We start from the raw sequence: 19,198 nt of genomic DNA, 5'->3' as shown, positions 1-19,198 counted from the left end.
CTTTTGGCCTAAGTGGAGTTCAACCCCATCGAGGGTCTGGGTTCCACGCCGGTGGATCATACATGGAGTAGTCATAATAAGGTACCGATGCAGAGGAAAAGCGTGGGGGCTCCTCATACCCAGCTTGTGGATGCGAAGAGCTTGCTGCATCGGATGACGAGTCGAGGTGTTCCTCGACCTCATCTGTGTTGTCTCGTGCACGATGGCTTCCTCCTTCGATATATGCGTTAACTGCACTTTCCGTGACTGACCAATCCTCCCTGGAATCAAGGTTAAACAGAGAAGGTGCAGGCAATCCTACTAATTTTTCAACTTTCTTAGTCCTTGTCCAAGATTTCTTGTAAAATGTTATTCTATAATACAGGTTCCCTAAATTAGACGAACCAAAAAGAAATTCATGCTTAATCATGGAAGCTATGTCAAGTTTCTCCATGGGGAGCGGAATATCAAGATGGTGAGGTCCTACATTATGCATAGCTAATAAGCGAGAGGCGATGAGACCCCCACAAATTCCTCCCCTCTCACGGTTAGTGGCAAGTCTGTTGGCTATCAAAGCTCCCAAGTTATTAGTCCTATTACCTTGTAATGCAGCAGCTAGAAAGGCTAGATCCGGGATAGTTACTTTACCTCCATTCTTTCTCGCTAGAACGCACTTGGTAATGAAATAAGCGAAGTAACGAATAGCTGGGAAATGAATACTACTGATTTTACCATCATCCTCTGAGAAGCTCCTTCCATGACAAATCATCTTGAAGAGGTCCAAGAGCTCTTGCGACGATCCCTTTATCTTCTCGCATGATTCCCATTGCGGCACTCTGATTGCTGCACAAAAATCACTGAATGGCAAGTTGACAGTTTTATTATAAATTTTGTACTGAACCATGGGGTTAGATCGTGACCAACTAAATTTAAAATCTTGCACTACTGACATAGTCAGTTTCACATATTGGCATGGTTCCCCATCAACAAAATCTTCCAATCCTGCACGAGAGATTAAATTTTGGACGTCCTGCAAGATCCCCGCACTTCTCATGAAATCCGCACACGGATAGTAAGTGGGATATACTCCTTCTTCTCGGTGAACTCTCATGACCTGTGGCACCTCCAACTCATGTTGGTTGAGTTGGTGCCTACCTCCTTCCATTTTCTGAAATTTTCAACAAACAATATAAAACTTGATTTGGTGACATATAATTGAGGAAAACTACTATAGGAACTTGCTAGAGTACTAATCATGCATCAAAACTAGTTTCTAGCACTTAGAACAAGCATGCAAGCTCACTAAACATGTTACCTACAGCAGCAAAATATTCAAGATATACTCAACCAAACAAAATTCTACTTGGATAGGCGGAGGAGTCACATACCGGAGAGCAAACATGCCAAATTTCGGGCAGAAATCTGGGCTGAGCAAAGAGATCGAAAAGTCCTGAGCTCTTGAGCAAAAACGCGAGTGAGAGAAAGTTGGTTCGAGTTTTTTCGGGAGAGAGAAGATGCTGGGAGGAAGAGATGAATAAGTGGGGCAAGGAGGGGCCCACACCACAGGGTGGCGCGCCCCCCTCCTTGGCCGCGCCGGCCTGTGGTGTGGCACCCTGTGGTGCCCCACAGGTCATCCTCTGGTGCTCCCGGGTGCCTCGTTGAAAAATAGGAACAACGGTGTAATTTTCGCGAATTTTTGAAAACTATGAAAAATGCACATTTCTGGGTATTAAATTTATTATTACTGGCCAGGAAAATTTTTGAAATCTCAAATCAACTAAGAAACTTTGCAAATTAAAAATGCTACAACAACTAAAACAAGTGGAGAAAGAAAGAGATGTTGTTTACCTCCTCTATGCATATAAAAGGTATTTGTTAACAAGGTTGATCAAGTCTTGCCACCAAATAAATTTTACATAACATGAGAAGAAATAAACCTCAAATCAATCATGTTACCTTGAATTGTATTGATATGGATCCAATCACAAGAGTTTGATATTCTTCTTTAGGCTCATATATAGGACAATCAATAGTTCCCACTTTGATAGTTCTCACATTAGAAATAGTATTAACTCCGCACGCTTTTTCAATCCTCTTGGGGAAATAGACGGTGTGTTCCTTATCATCAACATTGAAAGTAACCTTTCCTTTATTGCAATCAATAACAGCCCTCGCGGTGTTAAGAAAAGGTCTCCCAAGAATAATAGACATATTATCGTCTTCGGGCATTTCCAACACAACAAAATCAGTTAATATCAAGCGGTTATTAGTAACTTGAACAGGAACATCCTCACATATACCAACAGGAATAGCAGTAGATTTATCAGCCATTTGCAAAGATATATCAGTAGGTATCAACTTATCTAAGTAAAGTCTCTTATAAAGAGAAAAAGGCATAACACTAACACCGGCTCCCAAATCACATAGAGCAGTTTTAACATAATTATTCTTAATAGAACAAGGAATAGTAGGTATACCGGGTCGCCCAACTTCTTTGGAACTTTGCCATTGAAAGAGTAATTAGCAAGCATAGTGGAAATTTCCTCATTGGGGATTTTCCTTTTGTTAGTAACAATATCTTTCATATACTTTGAATAAGGAGGCAATTTAATAGCATCGATCAAAGGGATTTGCAAGAATAAAGGTTTCATCCAATCACAAAATTTATTATAGTGTTCTTCTTCCTTTGATTTTAGTTTCTTAGCAGGAAAAGGCATTTGCTTTTGCACCCAAGGTTCTCTTTCATTACCATGTTTCTCGGCAATAAAATCTTATTTAGTATACTTTTTATTTTTAACATGCTTTTCAGGTTCTTCTTCAACCTCTTCTTTATCAGGAGTATCATTCTTATCATTATATTTATCATGTTCATTACCACTTTCAGTTTCAGCATCAGAAATAGAAATACTATTAGGATCATTAGCAGGTTCAGAGGATTCTACAACATTCTTATGTTTCTTCTTCTTTTTCTTAGATGGAGCACTAGTTTTAGTTTGTTGAGAATCTTGTTCCATTCTTTTGGGATGCCCTTCAGGATATAGAGGATCCTGGGTAGAGACACCCCCTCTAGTTGTTACTTTATAAGCATGTTTTTCTTTAGCATTATTTCCTAACAAGTCATTTTGCACTTTAGTGAGTTGATCAATTTGAGTTTGAACCATATGAAAATGTTTAACAAGCATCTTAACATCATTGGAGGTTCTCTCCACAATATCATGCAATTGACTAATAGCTTGAGAATTTTCCATTAGATGATTCTCTACTCTCATATTAAAATTTTCTTGCTTAACAATATAATTATCAAACTCATCTAAGCATTGCGCAGGAGGTTTTGAATACGGAATATCTTCCCTAGTAAAGCGTCGAAGGGAATTTACCTCAATCATGGATGAAGGGGGAATTATCTCACATATATCTTCTATGGGAGGTAGATTCTTAACATCTTCGATTTAATACCTTTCTCCTTGAGAGACTTCTTGGCTTCCCTCATATCTTCATCATTCAATTTAATTAAACCCCTCTTCTTTACTATCGGCGTTGGAGTTGGTTCAGGCGTAGTCCAATCATCATAATTCCGGCCTATTTTAGCCAATAATTCTTCAGCTTCGTCCGGAGTTCTTTTCCTGAAAACACAACCAGCACAACTATCCAGGTATGCCCTAGACTCAATGGTTAGTCCACTATAAAATATATCAAGTAGATCATGCTTTTCTAAATCATGGTCAGGCAGAGCTCTAATAAGAGAGCAAAATCTCGCCCAAGCCTCGGGCAATTTCTCTTCATCTCCCCGATCAAAATTATAAACTCTCTCGCAAAGCGAGCATGTTGAGCACTAGCAGGAAAGTATTTCCGGAAGAAAACAACAATCAATTCTTTTGGACTTTTAATAGAGCTAGGTGGCAAACTATTATACCAAGTTTTAGCGTCATCCTTTAATGAGAATGGAAAGATTTTAGCAACAAAGTAAGTACGCTTCTTAACATCATCAGAAAACAAGCTACTCAAAGTAGATAACTCAGTCATGTGTTCAACAACACTTTCTTTTTCAGTACCACAAAAAGGTGTTTTCTCAACAATAGCTATATGAGATAGATCAAGAGAAAAATCATAATCTTTATCCCTAATGTTTATAGGAGATGTGGCAAATTTAGGATCGGGAGACAGTTTGTATCTAACGAGTATGTTCCGCAAGCAACTTTTTAATTTTTCTTGCATCAGTAGTAGCATTGCATTTTTCAATAAAATCATCATCAAGTTCCACATAATCTTCATCAAGATCATCACTAGAGTATTCAAGTTCAGGTGAATTAACAGGTGCAATAACATCAGGAGTTTCAGTATTTTCTATTTGTCTAGACCTAGCAATTGTAGCATCTAGAAAAGTTCCTAATGAACCACTATCATCAAGCACAGCAGAAGCATCATCAATATTATAAGAGTTATTTTCAGATTCAGCAGAAGTACCAGCATTTGAAGCATGTGTCGGTGAAACAAGTTTATCAATCACAGATGGTGAATCAAGAGCAGCAGAGGTACTCAGAGTTGTACCTTTTCTTGTAGTGGATGGTAATATGGCGACCTTAGTATCGCGAGGTTTACCCATGATGGAGAATTTGCAGCGAACAATATCAATCCAAGTGAACTTCCAAATAAAGCTATGCTCCCCGGCAACGGCGCCAGAAAATAGTCTTGATGACCCACAAGTATAGGGGATCGCAACAGTCTTCGAGGGAAGTATTACCCAATTTATTGATTCGACACAATGGGAGACAAAGAACACTTGAAAGCCTTAACAGCGGAGTTGTCAATTCAGCTGCACCTGGAAACGAGACTTGCTCGCAAGAGTTTATCGATAGTAACAGTTTTATAGCGATAGCGAGTAGTGAAATAACAACGACAGAGTAACAAAGACAGCGAGTAGTGATTTTAGTAAACGAGCAGGATTAAAATACCGTAGGCACGGGGACGGATGACGGGTGTTGCATGGATGAGAGAAACTCATGTAACAATCATAGCAGGGCATTTGCAGATAATAATAAAACGGTATCCAAGTACTAATCAATCAATAGGCATGTGTTCCAATTATAGTCGTACGTGCTCGCAATGAGAAACTTGCACAGCATCTTTTGTCCTACCAGCCGGTGGCAGCCGGACCTTGATGACCCACAAGTATAGGGGGTGTATCGTAGTATCTTCGATAAGTAAGAATGTTGATCCCAACGAGGAGCAGAAGGTGTTGACAGGCAGTTTTGATGAAGGATTCACTGTAAATGCTCACAGACAAGTATTCGGGGGTTTTGATGTAACAGGTGAATAAAGTACGAGTAAGTAAAATGCGAGAGAAATAATTGCAGCGAGTGGCCCAATCCTTTTTAGCACAAAGGACAAGCCGGTTTGTTTACTTATAATTACCAAACGTTCTCGAGGACACATGGGATTTTAGTCTAGTGCTTTCGCTACATACAGTTGATTAATCTTCATTGTTTTGATAAGTGTTGTGTGGGTGAACCTGTGCTAATGTACCGCCCTTCCTAGGACTAATACATACTTGTGATTATACCCCTTGCAAGCATCCGCAACTACAAGAAAGTAATTAAGATAAATCTAACCACAGCCTTAAACTGCGAGATCCTGCGATCCCTCCTGCATCGATATACCAACGGGGGTTTAGGTTTCGTCACTCCGGCAACCCCGCAATTAGCAAACGAGTACAAGATGCATTCCCCTAGGCCCATAAATGGTGAAGTGTCGTGTAGTCGACGTTCACACGACACCACTAGAAGAATAACACCACAACTTAAATATCATAACATTGAATATTACTCAACCATAGTTCACTACTAACAATTAGACTTCACCCATGTCCTCAAGAACTAAACGAACTACTCACGAGACATCATATGGAACATGATCGGAGGTGATATGATGATGAATAACAATCTGAACATAAACTTGGTTCAATGGTTTCACTCAATAGCATCAACAACAAGTATAGATCGATACCGGGAGAGTTTCCCCTATCAAACAATCAAGATCAAACCCAAATTGCTACGGCGGTGACGATGTCCAGCGGTGGAGATGGCGGTGATGATGGTGGAGATGATGATGATGGTGATGGAGATGATGTCCAGCTTGATGGCGGTGACGATGGCGTCGATTTCCCCCTCCGGGAGGGAATTTCCCCGGAGGATTCCTGCCCGCCGGAGAGCTCTTTTCTCTCTGGTGTTCTCCGCCCGCGCGAAGCGGCCGTAACCCTTCGTGAGGATTCCTCTCGTGGCTTAGGTCTTCGGGACGAAGGGTTTCGCGAAGAAAAGGAGGCGAAAGGGGTCGTGGGCCCCCGGACCACATGGCGGCGCGGCCGGGGCATGGGCCGCGCCGCCCTAGGGTGTGGGCCCACCCCGGGTCCTCCCGGCCCCTCCTTCGGCTTCCTTCGTCATCTGGAAAAATAGGATTTTTGGTAAAACTCCCTTCCACAGTTGATCTTCCGAAATATTGCATTCTGACGGTGTTTTTTCCAGCAGAATCCTGGCTCCGGTGCTTGATCCCCAAATAATCGTGAAATAGATGAAATAACATAAGTATTGTGTCCCAATATGAAATATATCAATGAATAACAGCAAATTATGATATAAAATAGTGATGCAAATTGGACGTATCAACTCCCCCCAAGCTTAGACTTCGCTTGTCCCCAAGCGAAGCCGAACTCGTAAACAGGTCCACATGTTTATGGAGTGAAGAGTCGATAAATAGAATACGGACAAGAAGCATCATATTCATTCACACAAGACATTATAGTAAACAACTTCCTCATATAATTCAACTTGAAACAAGTATAAGGTAATCACAAATAAAGGTGCATAGGAAATCATAATTGGTGATGGCAAACTTTGTTCTTGGTCAGAGAACATTTAACAGATTATATTCATCTATTGAGCAGCGCTCTCATATTAAGGCTTATGGTAAATTTGCATACTCAATCATATTAATCATTGATGACTTTCAAAGCTATATTCATTCAGGTAAAACTTGTACTAAACAAGAAAGAGTAAAGACATGATGAAACAAATCACAATATAATAGTTTAATCACAACAACTCAAATGCTTGCTTGAGATGGAGGGAAATAGGTTTACTGACTCAACATAAAGTAAAAGACAGGCCCTTCGCAGAGGGAAGCAGGGATTAAATCATGTGCTAGAGCTTTTTCAGTTTTGAAATCATATAAAGAGAATAAAAGTAAAGTTTTGAGAGGTGTTTGTTGTTGTCAACGACTGGTAGCGGGTACTCTAACCCCCTTGCCAAACAAACCTCCAAAGAGCGGCTCCCATGAAGGACGTTATCTCTACCAGCAAGGTAGATCATCCCCCTTCTCTTTTGTTTACACATGTATTTTAGTTTATTTTAAGGATGACACTCCCCCCAACCTTTGCTTACACAAGCCATGGCTAACCGAATCCTCGGGTGCCTTCCAACAATCTCATACCATGGAGGAGTGTCTATTGCAAAATTAAGTTGCTTACCTGATGAATCGGGGCAAAACATGTGAAGAGAATTATTAATGAAAGTTGATTAATTGGGGCTGGGAACCCCGTTGCCGGCTCTTATTGCAAAATTATAGGATAAGTGGATGAAGCCACTAGTCCTTTAGTGGAGGCTGCCTAACAAGACCGAAAGATAAAACACCACATACTTCCTCATGAGCTATAAAACATTGACACAAATAAGAAGTAATAAGTTTTGAATTGTTTAAAGGTAGCACATGAAGTATTTACTTGGAATGGCAGAAATTACCATGCATTAGGTAGGTATGGTGGACACAAATGGCATAGGTTTGGGTTCAGGTTTGGATGCACGAGAAGTATTCCCTCTCGGTACGAGTCTTTGGCTAGCAAGGTTGATTAGCAAGCATAAGAGTTGAGGGAAACAAACAAATATACATGTGATAGAAACAATCATGCATCTTACTTGTAAGCACAAACAGTTTTAACTTCTAGAATACTAAGCTAAGAACTGATAAGAAAGATAATAATATCTTCTACATGTATTTCCTCTATTCTTCTTAAACTCAAAGTGTTGTTGCTATTGACCATTGCTAAGTTTGCCAAAACCAAATAGATTTACTTAATGCTCCCAAAGTGGTACCAATACTAAAATCAAGATCAATCATATAGTAGAAATTGCAAACTAAAATAAGGTGTGCAATATGTAAATGATAAGACTTCTCATTAATATTCCATAACGATAACTCACACCAAGGGATACATAGGCAAACTAAAGGAGAGATACTTCCACACCGCAACCCATCTCATACGATAACTTCCCTACTCATGATATGACACTACTTGATAGTAAAAAGTAAAAGGTAATGATAATGTGATACCGCGGCACTCCCCCAAGCTTGGAACAAACCAAGGGGATGCCAATACCGATGATGGATTACTCCTTTGGCGATGGTGGTGATGAATCCCTCATGCGCTTCTTACAGATCTCCTTCAGCTTCAGCTTCTCAGCTTGGCAAATCTGCACTAAGTCTCGAAGAGATTCATTGTTATCCGAAGTCGGTGATGGCGAACCTGTGACGGGCATCAAGTAATATCCCAACAATCTACGGAGTCGGTAATTCTCCTCCTGGAGTATCTCCACTTCTCTTCTTAGAGCCCGATATTGATCGCAAAACTCATCGGTAGTCCGTAGGACTTCTTCCAGCGCAGGGAAAGAGTCGAGGCCGAGAGCAGGGGGTAAGGGTCCCTGCAAGTTATGAGAGAAAGAACGACGGGTATCAACAGATCCCACCAAGACTTGCTTGCTCCCTCCGGTTTGATGATCTTGTCTTGATGGCACCTCCTTCACTTCTTCCTTCGAAGGCCCTTTGCCCTTGTTGTCGGAGGCCATGGTGCTCCTAGATTGAAAACAGATCCTGGCAGAAACAGCTCGAAACAAAACACGTCGAGAAAACGATATACGGACCTCCAGGGGTCCGGGGGATTTTATAATAAAAAATTTCAGAACAAACGGAAAGTACCAGGTCGAACCAGAGTCGGAAAGGGGCAACGAGGCGACCAAACCATAGGTCGGCGCGGGCCCAGGTCAGGCCGCGCCGGCCTATGGTGGCACGCCCTCGTGCGTCCTTTCCACTCCGTTTCGAACTCGTAATTTTTCATATTTTCCAAAAACAACAAAAATAATGTTCGGAAAGTAAATCGCGAACCTTTCATTACCGATCTTGTTACCTATTCAAAGTCGAGTTCGGCGGATCGTCAATTTGTCCTTTGATGAAAGCCTCCGGTGTTTCCACTCGAATAATATCAACATCAACATTATAAGAATCACCTGAAATATAATGCTTGAGTCTTTGTCCATTCACCACTTGCGTAGCATTGCCTTGGAGAGAGCTAATTTTAATTGCTCCTGAACGATACACCTCCTCAACAACATATGGTCCTTCCCATTTCGAGAGTAATTTCCCTGCAAAGAATCTGAGACGAGACCGATACAATAGGACTTTATCCCCAATATTAAACTCTCTTTTGATGATCCTTCTATCATGCCATTTTTTAACTTTCTCTTTAAAGAGTTTAGCATTTTCATAAGCTTCACTTCTCCATTCATCTAGAGAACTTAATTGTAGCAACCTCTTATCACCGGCAAGTTTTGGATCTTTATTTAATTCTCTAACAACCCGATAAGCTTTGTGTTCTAGTTCTAAAGGTAAATGACAAGCTTTTCCGTAAACCATTTTATAAGGTGACATTCCCATGGGGTTTTTATAAGCAGTTCTATAAGCCCATAGTGCGTCTTTCAATTTACTAGCCCAATTCTTTCTAGATTTATTAACAGCTTTTTCCCAAAATAGATTTAATTTCTCTATTCGATAATTCTACTTGACCACTAGTTTGAGGGTGATAAGCGGAAGCAATTCTATGATTAATACCATACCTAGCAAGAGTTTTTCTAAAACCTCCATGAATAAAATGAGAACCTCCATCAGTCATAATATATCTAGGTACTCCAAATCTAGGAAAAATAATATCTAAAAGCATTTTTAAAGAGGTCTCACCATCAGCACTTTTTGTAGGTATGGCTTCCACCCATTTAGTAACATAATCAACAGCAACAAGTATATGCGTGTTACCTTCTGAGGAGGGAAAAGGTCCCATGAAGTCAAATCCCCAACAATCAAATGGTTCAATAACAAGAGTATAATTCATAGGCATTTCGTTGCGTCTGGAGATATTACCAACCCTTTGACATTCATCACAAGATAAAATAAACTTCCTTGCATCTTTGAAGAGAGTTGGCCAATAAATACCTGATTGTAGAACCTTTTGTGCGGTTCTATCTCCGGCGTGATGTCCTCCATAAGCACTGCCATGACATTTACTCAATATCTCTTGTTGTTCATATTCGGGAACACACCTTCGCATAATACCATCCACTCCTTCTTTATATAAGTGTGGGTCATCCCAAAAATAATGCCTCAAGTCATAAAAGAATTTCCTCCTTTGCTGGAGCTGAAAAGGTTGGAGGCAAGTACTTGGAAACAATAAAGTTAGCATAATCAGCATACCAAGGACTGTCTCGCGAGCTCACCTTTATTACAGCCAATTGTTCATTTGGAAAACTATCATTAACAGGAACCGGATCATAAGCAATATTTTCCAATCTAGACAAATTATCAGCAACAGGATTATCAGCACCTTTCCTATCTACAATATGTAAATCAAATTCTTGCAAGAGAAGTACCCACCTAATAAGCCTTGGCTTAGCATCTTTCTTTGTCATAAGGTATCTAATTGCAGCATGATCAGTATGAATTGTAACTTTTGAATCAACAATATAAGATCTAAATTTATCACAAGCAAAGACTACGAGCTAACAATTCTTTTTCAGTAGTAGCATAATTTCTTTGAGCAGACATCAAGAGTTTTACTAGCATAATGAATAACATTTAATTTTTTATCTACTCACTTGTCCAAGAACAAGCGCCTACAGCAAAATCACTAGCATCACACATAATTTCAAATGGTAAATTCCAATCGGGAGGTTCAACTATAGGAGCAGCTTGTTAAGGCTTTCTTTAGAGTTTCAAAAGCTTCCTTACAATCATCATCAAAAACAAAAGGTACATCTTTTTGAAGAAGATTAGTAAGAGGCTTTGAAATCTTGGAGAAATCTTTAATAAATCTCCTATAAAACCCAGCATGTCCAAGAACACTACGAATACCTTTAACATCCCTTGCATAGGGCATCTTCTCAATGGCTTCAACTTTAGCTCTATCAACTTCAATACCTCTTTCAGAAATTTTATGTCCCAATACAATTCCTTCATTAACCATAAAGTGGCATTTCTCCCAATTAAGAACAAGGTTAGTTTCTTCACATCTCTCGCAAAACTTTATCAAGGTTTCGCAAGCAACTATCAAAAGAATTCCCGTAAACGAGAAAAATCATCCATGAATACTTCCACAATACTCTCACAAAAACCATGAAAAATAGCAGACATGCATCTTTGAAAAGTAGCAGGAGCATTACATAAACCAAAAGGCATACGCCTATAAGCATAAGTTCCATAGGGACAAGTAAAAGTGGTTTTCTCTTGATCTTTAGCTTTAACGACGAATTTGTGAAAACCCGGAATAACCATCAAGAAAGCAAAAATGAGTATTTTTAGATAACCTTTCTAGCATTTGATCAATAAATGGTAAAGGGTAATGATATTTCTTAGTAACTTTATTAACTTTTCGATAATCAATGCACATTCTATACCCTACAACTACTCTTTGAGGTATGAGCTCATCATTATCATTAGGCACAACAGTCATTCCTCCTTTCTTTGGAACACAATGCACAAGACTAACCCATCTACTATCAGCAATAGGATATATAATACCAGCTTCAAGTAGTCGTAATACCTCGTTTCTTACCACATCCTTCATCTTAGGAATTAGACGACGCTGAGGTTCAACAACAGGCTTCGCATCATCTTCCATATTAATGGCATGTTGGCAAATAGAGGGAGAAATCCCCTTCAAGTCATCAAGAGTATAACCAATAGCACCTCGGTGTTTCTTCAATATTTGCAATAATCTTTCTTCTTCAAACTCTGTAAGCTTAGAACTAATAATAACATGATATATTTTCTTATCATCAATATGAGCATATTTAAGATTATCAGGCAAAGGCTTTAAATCAAAAACAGGATCTTCCTTTGGTGGCGGTGTTGTACCCAAATCTTCCACCGGTAAGTCATGCTTGAGAATAGGTTGGCGAAGAAAAATCTCCTCAAGCTCATCTCTTTCTTTCCTAAAAACTTCACTCTCGCTATCCTCCAAATGTTGCTGCAAAGGATTATTAGGAACAAGAACAATAGATGCACACTGCTCCATTTTAAAATCATTACTAGGCAAATCAGCTTTATAAGGAGTTTTAGTAAATTTGGAAAAGTTAAACTCATAAGATTCACCAGCAAATTTAGTCAAAATTTTCTCTTTCTTGCAATCTATAATAGCTCCACAAGTATTTAGAAAAGGTCTACCAAAAATGATAGGACAATAATCACTAGCAGCACAACCAAGTACCAAAAAGTCAGCAGGATATTTAATCTTACCACATAGAACTTCCACATCTCGAACAATACCAATTGGAGAAATAGTTTCTCTATTAGCCAGCTGAATAACCACATCAATATCTTCAAGTTCACAAGAATCAATTTCGTGCATAATCTCCGTGTAAAGCTCATAAGGTATAGCACTAACACTTGCACCAATATCACATAAACCATAATAGCAATGATCACCAATTTTAACGAGATAGCATAGGAACACTAGCTTGTTTGGGTTTATTAGGATGTGTAACAATATTAGAAGCATCTTCACGAGAAAATAATATGACCATCCTCTACATTTTCAGTCACAAGATCTTTAACAATTGCAACAGCGAGGTTCAACTTTTATTTGTTCTTCGAGTTCTCTAGGTTTCTTTTCACTTTTATGAACTGTACTATTTATAACGAGTACTCTTTCATTTTAGCGAGGAAAAGGAGTTTTTTCAATATAAGCTTCAGGAATAACACGATCAGCGGTTTCAACTACAACACACTTATTAATAGATGAATCAATTTTATCTTTATACGGTTCATGATACTTATCAAAATTCTTCTTAGGCAATTCATAATGAGAGGCAAAAGCTTTATAAAGATTTGCAGCAACTTGAGAATCAAGACCATATATAGCACTCATATTACGAAATGTATTAGTATCCATAAAAGCTTCAATGCATTTATAATCATAAATTATACCTGATTCTCTATCTTTGTCGTTCTCCCAACCTTCAGTATTTTCTTGGATCCGATCAAGAAGGTCCCTTTTAAACTCTTCTTTATTGCGTGTAAATGATCCAGAACAAGAAGTATCCAGCAAAGTCTTGTCTTGAAAAGAAAGTCTTGCATAGAAATTATCAATAATAACATTACCAGGAAGCTCATGAATGGGGCATTTGAGCATTAAAGACTTCAATCTCCCCCAAGCTTGGGCAATACTCTCTCCATCATGAGGCCAGAAATTATATATGCGGTTCCGATCTTTGTGAATTTCGCTTGGAGGATAAAATTTGGAATAGAATAAAGGCACAATGTCCTCCCAATCAAGAGAATCACCATTCTTCAGCAATTTATACCAATGCGCCGCTTTACCAGACAGCGATATAGAGAATAGCTTCTTCCTAACTTCACTCATAGCAATACCTGCACATTTGAATAACCCGCATAATTCATGCAAAAACAGTAAATGATCACCAGGATGGACAGTTCCATCCCCTTCATAGCGGTTATCCATAACATGTTCAATAATTTTCGTAGGTATTTTATATGGTATTACTTCTTCACCTGGCGCCTCATCCACTACCGTTGCTGTAGTAGTAGATTTCCCAAATAGAAATTGAAGAGAAGATCTCTCCATAATGACTTATAGCGAGCAGGCAGAAATAAAATCAGCACAAACGAGTAAAGGTTTTCCTTACCAATTCCGCTTACCAATAGCGCTTCACTCCCCGGCAACGGCGCCGGAAAATAGTCTTGATGACCCACAAGTATAGGGGGTGTATCGTAGTATCTTCGATAAGTAAGAATGTCGATCCCAACGAGGAGCGAGAAGGTGTTGACAGACGAGTTTTGATGAAGGATTCACTCGTAAATGCTCACAGACAAGTATTCAGGGGTTTTTGATGTAACAGATGAATAAAGTACGAGTAAGTAAAATGCGAGAGAAATAATTGCAGCGAGTGGCCCAATCCTTTTTAGCACAAAGGACAGGCCGGTTTGTTTACTTATAATTACCAAACGTTCTCGAGGACACATGGGATTTTAGTCTAGTGCTTTCGCTACATACGAGTTGATTAATCTTCATTGTTTTGATAAGTGTTGTGTGGGTGAACTCTGTGCTAATGTACCGCCCTTCCTAGGACTAATACATACTTGTGATTATACCCCTTGCAAGCATCCGCAACTACAAGAAAGTAATTAAGATAAATCTAACCACAGCCTTAAACTGCGAGATCCTGCGATCCCTCCTCGCATCGATATACCAACGGGGGTTTAGGTTTCTGTCACTCCGGCAACCCCGCAATTGGCAAACGAGTACAAGATGCATTCCCCTAGGCCCATAAATGGTGAAGTGTCGTGTAGTCGACGTTCACACGACACCACTAGAAGAATAACACCACAACTTAAATATCATAACATTGAATATTACTCAACCATAGTTCACTACTAACAATTAGACTTCACCCATGTCCTCAAGAACTAAACGAACTACTCACGAGACATCATATGGAACATGATCAGAGGTGATATGATGATGAATAACAATCTGAACATAGACCTTGGTTCAATGGTTTCACTCAATAGCATAAACAACAAGTATAAATCGATACGGGAGAGTTTCCCCTATCAAACAATCAAGATCAAACCCAAATTGCTACAGCGGTGACGATGTCCAGCGGTGGAGATGGCGGTGATGATGGTGGAGATGATGATGATGGTGATGGAGATGATGTCCAGCTTGATGGCGGTGACGATGGCGTCGATTTCCCCCTCCGGGAGGGAATTTCCCCGGCGGATTCCTGCCCGCCGGAGAGCTCTTTTCTCTCTGGTGTTCTCCGCCCCGCAGAGGCGGCCGTAACCCTTCGTGAGGATTCCTCTGTGGCTTAGGTCTTCGGGACGAAGGGTTTCGCGAAGAAAAGGAGGCGGAAGGGGTCGTGGGCGCCCCAGACCACATGGCGGCGCGGCCAGGGCATGGGCCGCGCCGCCCTAGGGTGTGGGCCCACCCTGGGTCCTCCTGGCCCCTCCTTCTGGCTTCCTTCGTCATCTGGAAAAATAGGATTTTTGGTAAAACTCCCTTCCACAGTCGATCTTCCGAAATATTGCATTCTGACGGTGCTTTTTCCAGCAGAATCCTGGCTCCGGTGCTTGATCCCCAAATAATCGTGAAACATGCAAAATAGATGAAATAACATAAGTATTGTGTCCCAATATGAAATATATCAATGAATAACAGCAAATTATGATATAAAATAGTGATGCAAATTGGACGTATCAGGCCTCAAGGGAAACTACTGGATATTAAGGTACTCCTTTTAATAGAGTACCGGAGCAAAGCATTAACACTCCGTGAACACATGTGATCCTCACATCGCTACCATTCCCTCCGGTTGTCCCGATTTCTGTCACTTCGGGGCCATTGGTTCCGGACGACGACATGTGTATACAACTTGCGGGTAAGACCATAAACAATGAATATCATGATGAAATAATAACATGTTCGGATCCGAGATCATGGCACTCGGGCCCTAGTGACAAGCATTAAGCATAACAAGTTGCAACAATATCATAAAAGTACCATCTACGGACACTAGGCACTATGCCCTAACAATCTTATGCTATTACATGACCAATCTCATCCAATCCCTACCATCCCCTTCGGCCTACGGCGGGGGAATTACTCACACATGGATGGGGGAAACATGGCTGGTTGATGGAGAGGCGTTGGCGGTGATGGCGGTGATGATCTCCTCCAATTCCCCGTCCCGGCGGAGTGCCGAACGGAGACTTCGGCTCCCGAGATGGAGTTTCGCGATGTGGCGGCGTTCTGGAGGGTTTCTGGCGACTTCGACTTCTCCTCGTGCGTTTTTAGGTCGAGGCGAATAAGTAGTCCGAAGGGGGCGTCGGAGGCCGGCCGAGGGGGCCACACCATAGGGCCGCGCGGGCCCCCCGGGCCGCGCCGCCCTATGGTGTGGGGCCCTCGGGGCTCCACCTGATTTGTCCTTCTGGCTCCGTCATTATTCTGGGAAAATAGGGCCTTTCGTCAAAATCCTGAGGTTTTTCCTGAAAGTTGGATTTCTGCACAAAAACGAGACACCGGAACATTTACGGTGAAAACAACGTTAGTCCGCGTTAGTTGCATCCAAAATACACAAATTAGAGGCAAAACAATAGCAAAAGTGTTCGGGAAAGTAGATACGTTTTGGACGTATCGGCTCCGCCGGGGCGATGGTGTTGCTTGCTGGGTAGCAGTATGGGGCGGCAAGGGTACGGGCAGGACGGCGATGCCAGGTCCGTTTGGGTGTTTTTTTTCCTTTCTTTTGGTGGGTTGTGCTTGATGTTGACCCGGGACCCAGGATGGATGGTACAAATCGTCCCATTTAACAGTTGGCGGCCCGGAGAATCGGGGATTTGATCCCCGGACGCTCAGCGAGCCCCTAGTTTTATACCGCCTCCATTTCAAACTATAAGTTTTTTTAGAAAGCAATATTATTTTAAAACAGATAATAATATCGGCTAGGGTTAGATTTGTAACGAAAAACGCAGATCGCTTCGCCCAGCGGCTACGTACGGTGTACTGTACTGAGGTACTCCTGCTGAGCGCTGAATATACTGATTGGGCGCCCGCAATCGTACGTTTCGGCACGATTGGCGCCGTACCTACAGTATCATCAGCCACGCTGCCACGGCGTCGCGGACCGACCAGTTTGGGCGGCGCTTTTGGGCGCAGGCGCTTGGGGCGTCGGGTTGGAAAGCTGCTCCGTGCGCCCCGCGGCCGGAACCCGCCACCGGCACTCGTGCTGAATGCGACGACATGTACCGACGAAGAAAGATCGCGTGCCGTTGCGGCTGTCGGCTTGAGCTCGCCTATGCTATCATGCTTTGCTAGCCATGGGCATGGCTACCCACCCGTCTGCTCAGCTACTGCTCTTGGAGCGCCGCGCACTGTGACGTCCTTATTCCTCATCCATATTTATATAGTGCACATTCTTTGGATGAGAAGTTTTTCATCTCGGGGCATATGCTCCCGTTTTTTTAAATGATATCGTACATCTCAATATTATATGTTCGTTTCACGGAACACCGTCACCTTTTGGATTGTGTGGAAAAATGACAAATTCTGGTGCTAGAAAAAGCTTTTCACAGGACATTTTTTTAAATCTTTTTTACACTTAATTTTTAGCAAACTTGACGTGCGTACATATAATGCCAACATATACATATACGTGCCAAATTTTGTTTCATATATTTTTGACATATAGAGATGTTTTTCTCAGGTACCAGGAGCATATGCTCCCAAGCTCAAAAGTGGTTTTCTGAACTTTTTTTCATATCATTTTCATTCTTTGTATTCCTTCCTCTATGCTCCCTCCATATTGGTTTATTAGGCTTCCACCTACTTCAAAACTTTGACCACCAATTTGATGAAAATAATGTGAGATAGTATACACCACAGTGGTGCTTTTGTATTTACACATATGAGTGTGGGTGTTTTCGTCGCCGTTCATTTATTTCTCGAGATTTGTAATCATCATGATTTCTTTCTCTCTTTTTATTCGAATCTCAAAGCACAACGGACGGTGACTCATCCACACCCATGCGTGTAAGTACAAAATCCACTCTAAACTTTTGTGGCATATATCTCAGATTTTGTTGACAAATTTAATGATCAAACTTAAAAATGTTACGAGTATCTCTTGGGCTCTATTCTAGAAAACCACGGGAAAAAAACTAAACTTAACATGGAGTTGAAAGATTGAAATTGAGTTTATTGATGAAAAAATGTGTTTACTAATTTGTGTTCCAAAATTAGTGATTTTGACTATCCCATCATTGATTATTTTGGAGTACTGCCAATTGACTGTTTCCATCCTCTCCCTTAAGTATCGCTTGAAGTAGCATTAAAAAACACTGACATGCATTAAAAACACTGACAATGCATGTTGTATTTTCATTCGTATTCGCCTATTCCAGAAATCAAACCAATCGTATTTCATTGGGGGCTATATTAAATCCGAATCTCAGACAACCTATTCAACGTAGCGGATTACATCCTCGCGCGTTGCCGGGTTCCGAAAGTGCGGGTTGGTCTCTAGGTGGGTTATGTTAGGATAATTTGGGTGGTTCCGCTACATTTATGAGATAAAGTAGTATCTACATATCTAGCAAATTTTTAAAAATTTACGAGATAAAGTAGTATTTATGAGTACTATACCATATCTGTCGGATATCCGTTCCATTAATACCCTCATTTACATCCATAACTAGCAATTTTTTTAAAAAATGACATACCATATCCTGAAAAGCAGACAGACTTGTGCTCAAGTGTTCCGCTCTTGTAACTAAGCCTTCTAGACAGGCATATTTTCTGCACCTTCTTCTCGAGAAAAAGATGAAAAAGAACAAGCATATGCGCACTGAAACTGGGAACGGATTGCTCGGCCGTGCAAAAACCGCAAGCTCGTGAATTTGACCGGCGCATGAAAGCGTGCTTGACCCACCGGTGAGCGATGAAGAGCCCCGGATGGCGCCATGGCGGCTCACGTGCAAGGGAGCCGGGAGGAAGCCGCTGGGAAGCTTCATGGGCTGGGAGGCATCGCCGGCCGTGTCTGTGGCAACCACGGCGCCACCACCGACCACCTCGGCATGCTGCCCACAAGATCCAATCTCTCATCTCGGCTCGAGCCTACTACTATACACCTTCCTCTTTGGACCACGCTGCTTGGGCGACCTGGGCCTGACGACCTGCGTGTGTGTGTGTGAGTCCACCTTGTGCCACTTACAGTCGGACCCACCGGAGCTTGACATGTGGACATCGATTACAAATTTCTCATCCGTACCAGAAGACGATTTATTTGAGGGAAGAACAGCCGTGCTCGTGCATACGGCCCGTACAGTCCGTGCT

The sequence above is a fragment of the Lolium rigidum genome, chromosome 4 (assembly GCF_022539505.1).
Source record: "Lolium rigidum isolate FL_2022 chromosome 4, APGP_CSIRO_Lrig_0.1, whole genome shotgun sequence".
Classification (NCBI taxonomy): Eukaryota; Viridiplantae; Streptophyta; class Magnoliopsida; order Poales; family Poaceae; genus Lolium; species Lolium rigidum.
This window is presented reverse-complemented; position numbering follows the sequence as displayed.